The 5,374-nt window shown below is 38.3% G+C and overlaps 1 pseudogene; it reads left to right on the plus strand.

Annotated features, from left to right (window-relative positions):
• LOC116095499 overlaps window positions 1–2,499 on the plus strand; it is an 18,213-nt pseudogene extending 15,714 nt beyond the window's left edge.
• The last annotated feature ends 2,875 nt before the right edge of the window (window positions 2,500–5,374 follow it).

Genomic DNA, 5,374 nt, shown 5'->3' on the forward strand with positions numbered 1-5,374 from the left:
CTGGGAATATGGTGGCTGTTGCCCTGGCAACAGGTCTGTGGACCCGCCCATGTATCATCACAGGTTCTGGATGCTAACAATAATGATAGTCAGTGTTTCTTCAGGAATATGATATTCCTCAACACTTTTTGTAGTCAAATAGGAATTATGTCACATTTATTCTACTGTCTTCACAACTAGAATATTTTAAAATTAATATTAGCTAGCCAATGCACATCAATAAATTTTGGGTGAAATTTAGAAAAAAATGTGTGAAATTGTGAGACAAAAGGTGCTTCACTAGTTCTCCTTTTAATTTTTAACCATGGCTATTCAAGAGAATCCAAAATCAACCTATTGCTGTTTCCCTTGGTCACATATCCCAGAGGAGGAAGGTAAATCTATAGCTAAAGATGCCATGCACTCCAAGACCAGGGCCCAGAGATGTTTTCTAGAATTGACCTGAAAAACTCTACCCTGAGGACTAGATTCATGGTAGCATGAGGCTCCATAAAAACTTTCAAAGGAGGGAAGCAACAAACAGTCTTTACTTTGTTTTCTAACCATTGTCTGAGTGGTTTTATTCTGCCTTTTATTCCTTCCAGACTCTATCACTAGAAACGATGGCCAGACCTGTACAATTACAGAGAAAACTAACAAATGGAGGTGAATAAAGGGAGAGATCTGCCCTCAAAGTGTGGGTTACTTCCAAAGTCTGAAGAATAAGCAATGCCACCTGTCTGCTGTTGCTTCTTCCTGAGCAAGTGTGTCTATCACTGCTGTAATTATGTGATGAAATACTTGATCATTTTTGTTCTTCTAATGTGGGACTGAGTATCAGTAACTTTCCATGGAACTTCCAAAACTGTCACACAGGACTAGAATTGCAAAGGCATTCAGGTTGATGAATCAAGAATCTAGATTCTATTGTATAAATGACTTAATAAATTGCATTTTATAGTGTACATGCATTCTATTAGTTTGATACATATTGTGTCTGATAGGGTTCATAATAGCCTAGAAGGTTTGAACACTGTCAAATTCCATTGTTCAACAACTCAAAAAAGGGTTACACTTTCCCAGTACTAAGGTTTTTATTTAATATTATGCAGTGTCAAATTAACCATCAGTATAAGGTACCTTTATTTAAACCCCTTTTATTATATACACATGTATATAATTTAGAAAGTTTCTATAACAGTAGGCTTTCATATTGAATTTTCAAAAACCTTTAATATTAGTTATCTATCTCATATTTCCTCCTCTACTCTGCCTACTAATATTCACTCCATATAATCACACTCATCCTATTATGATTCGCCTTTGTATCACTCTTTTATTCTAACTCCCCTCTTTGAAAGATTTCTGCTCCCTGTTTGGTCCATGATCCTTTATGCATATATTAACATTCAAAAGAAACACACACACACATATACAAACAACACACACACACATGTATAATGCATATATAAACTAACAACCCTATACAGTTATGACGCTTATGAACCATAGAGTTATGGAGCCCACTCCCAATAAATACACTTACAAAACATTCCTACATCTAAGGCTAGAGCAATGTTTTGGAAGAGGGAGCAGAAAAACTATAAGAGCCAGAAGATCAGGTTTTTGCTGTGAGAGTACATCTCCTACTAATATAAGAAGCTACAACCATAGACTTTCACTAGCATGACTTTCCATATATGAGCTTAACAAAGATAACAATAATGACCACACCAAACTGAATGGAGAGAAGCCCATAACCCATCAATCTTACATATAGAACTATAAGCAACTGAAGAAGTCTGGGAATAAGAGAGGTGGCCGTCCCCAGGGAAGAGCATTATAATTGATTGTCCAGTACCAAATGGTCAACCCTAGGTACTGAAAGCATATATATGAGTAACATTCAGACTCAACAGGCTATGTTAGGATTATTATTGCCCCACTGTAGAGTAACTCCATTTAAACTCTGCATATATGTATATCTATATAGTATAAGAAGCTTCTAGAGTTATATGCATCCATATAGCTGCATATGATGTGGAAGAGAGATCAGGATGAAGGGAAGTATTCTAGGAAAAATAACTAAAACACATATTAAAAAACATTTTTCATACCAGTGGAACAATATTTCATTGTATAAATGTACCACATTTTTATTATCTGTTTGTTAGCTGATGGATGACTCCTACTACATCTCTATTTTCTTGCTTATTTTGAATAGAGCAGCAAGTAGCATGGATGTAGTGGTTTGAATGAAAATGCCACCTATAGGTCATATGGAATGGTACTTTTAGGAGCTGTGGCTTTGTTGCAGAAGCTGTTGTATTATTTTAGGAAGTGTGTCACTGTGGGTGGACTTTGATGTCTCAGAAGCTCAAGTCAGCCTCCTAGGTCACTGTCTTTTCCTGCTGCCTATGGATCCACATGTAGATCTCTTAGCTACATCTCCAGCAATGTGTCTGCCTTCCCACCTCTAAACTGTAAGCCAGCCCCAATTAAATGTTTTCCATTGTAAAAGTTGCCTTTGTCATTGTCTATTTTCACAGAAATAGAAACCATAATTAAGAGAATGGATGAACAAGTATCTATTTAGTGGGATATCAAGTCCTTTGTGTATATGTGTAAAAGTGGTATAGCTTGATCTTGTGGAATATCTATAGCTAGCTTCTCAAGGAACCTACTCATTGATTTCCATAATGGCTGCTTTGTACTACCAAAAGCAGTAAGTGTTTTTCTTTTACTACCTGTATACTAATCTTTATTACCATTTGTTTTGTTGGATTTGATTGCCATTGATTGCCACTAGCAATTGATTTAACAACTGATAGTTTTTGAATGTTTTTGTATCCTGTGAACATACAATGCAAGTGTTGTTTAAGCTGTCTTATTACTATTTTATGGGTGCACTTTTATATCATGCATAGAAAACACTCTCTCAGCTTGTGTCCTGGTTCTTTGACTCTTATTTTCTGGGCATTACACAGTCACTTATTATCCACAATTTTGACAGTTTGACATCATTACAGTAGTCATCTTCTGCCAAAAGAAGCTTCTTTCATAAGTGGTAAGAGCTACAACTTATCCACAGGAATGAGGATAAGTATTTAGAACACTGTTAGAGATTATATTGGTTTTAGAAAGTAGCAGTGAGGTTCTCCTATAGATCATCGACTTCACCAGTATGAGTAATAGGCTATGCTTATAGTACCAGACATGGAATTGATCCAAGTTTGAGTGGATTACAAGTCCAGTTTTGTGGCTCTTTGCTACTTCCAATATAATGGTGCCACTATTGCACCACTGAGAATAATATTTTATTAATTTATGTATTTATTCACTTTAAATAGCTATCACAGCACCTCTTCCTCATTTTCCTCCCATTCCTACCATCATTCCTCCCTTTTCTTAGAGAAGGTGTTCAACCCCCTTGGTTTACAACCTGCCCTGGATCATCAAGTTGCATCAGGACTAATTGCATCATCCACTTAGGCAAGACAAGTCAGTGCAACTAGGGGAAAGAGATGCAAAGGCAGGCAACAGAGTCCATGTCAGAGAGAGTCCTATCTTCAACTGTTAGGGAACCCACAAGCTGTCCATCTGTTACGTATGTGTAGAGGAACTAGGCCCAGTTCCCTTTTTGCTTGGTTCAGTCTCTGTGAGCACCATGCTGTCCATTTACACAATGGGATAATACTCAGCTGTTAAAAACAGGGACATAATGAAAATATCAGGCAAACAGATGGAACTATCATTAAGAAAATATCATCTTAGGTGAGGCAACCCAGGTGATGAAAGAAACACATGATATCTACCCTCTTATAAGTGGATATTTGGCATAAATTACAGAATAACCATGCTACAATTCACAGCTCCAAAGTTTAAATAACAAGAAGGGTCCAAGGGAGGATGTTTGAATTTTACTCTGAAGGGAAAATAAAATATACACCAGAAATGGATGAAGAGAGGGAACTGGGTAGGAAATGGAGTCTGGAGGGGAACTGGGTGGGGATCTGGTATGGGCAGAGTAGAGGGTTGAGAGGATTGTGAGAAAAAAGAAAAATCAGTTGGGTGGGGTGTTTCTGGGACAAGCCAGAGACCTGGGATAGGGAAGATCCATAGGAGGATATGTGGGTGATCCTAACTGAGACTCTTAGCAGATGGGGATTTGGAGACTGAAGTGGCCACCTCCTATAGCCAGGTGGATTTCATTGGAGGGGAGGTAACAATGAATCACCTACAAAATCTTCAGCCCCAAATTTGCCCTGCTTACAATATATGCAAGGATAAAGTTTGAACATAAATTGAGGGAATGGATCTGATGACTGTCCCAACTTGAGATCCACCACATGGGAGAGAGTTAACCCTGACACTATTAATGAAACTCTTCTAAGCTTGCAGACAGAAACTTAGCATAAATGTAGTTTGAGAGGCTTCATCCAGCAGCTGATGGAAACATGTGCAGAGACCCACAACCACTGAGGGGACCTTGCCAAGCTTCCTGTTATAATTCATATGTTCTACAGAGGAGTAGTATTGTTTGATTGTGTTTAATTCTTGGCAACTTGCTTTTGAATATTATGAATCTTCTGATTTCTAAATCAGAGAAGATAAACAAACTCTCATGTTGCAAGATTTTCTCTGTCCAATCACATTAGGGCAGTGGAAAGCCTATGATTGGACAGGAAAGGGGAGGTGGAGCTAAGAGTTTGGGGGACAATTAGCTCTGAAATTGCTGTATTGGCATTGTGATTTTAAATATACATAAATCTAATTGGCAAACTAATTAAGCTTTAAGAGTAATGATTCTACCGGGTAATTAGGTGTTGAGATGGCTAATCAAGCATGCATAGAAGTGAGAGGAACATGGGGTCCCCGTCTTAGAGATGGCCCTGCAGGAGACCTGTGGCCTCGCAGGGCCATAGAGTTGGTGGGTCAAGAGACCAAGCAAGTGAGATCATGTGGCAGCAGGAGTGAGGGAGGGTGGGGGGAAACATGGCCAGGCCCTGATGAGAGTTGGTGGTTTTTTTGTTTTTGTTTTTTTAAATATTTCCCACAACACTCTCAAAGAAGGTTATTTTAATTTTTACTCATTTATTTTATATGTATAGGCATTTTGTCTCAAATCCATAGAGACATGAAGAGGCCTATGATGCCCTGGAACTGGAAGTTCAGATGGTTGTAAGCTACCATGTGGGTGCTGGAAATTGAACCCAGATCCACTGGAAGAGCAACTAGTGTTCCTAATATTTAGCCATCTCTCCAGTCTTTGAAGTATTTTTAATTTACATTTCTCTGATGTCTAAAGGTGTTGCAGGAATTTTAAAAAATCAATCCACCCTGCAAACTTGCTTTCCCTTTGGGCCACGTTCCGGTGGACAGTTATTCTCTCCCA

Source organism: Mastomys coucha, unplaced genomic scaffold (assembly GCF_008632895.1).
Source record: "Mastomys coucha isolate ucsf_1 unplaced genomic scaffold, UCSF_Mcou_1 pScaffold18, whole genome shotgun sequence".
Taxonomy (NCBI): domain Eukaryota; kingdom Metazoa; phylum Chordata; class Mammalia; order Rodentia; family Muridae; genus Mastomys; species Mastomys coucha.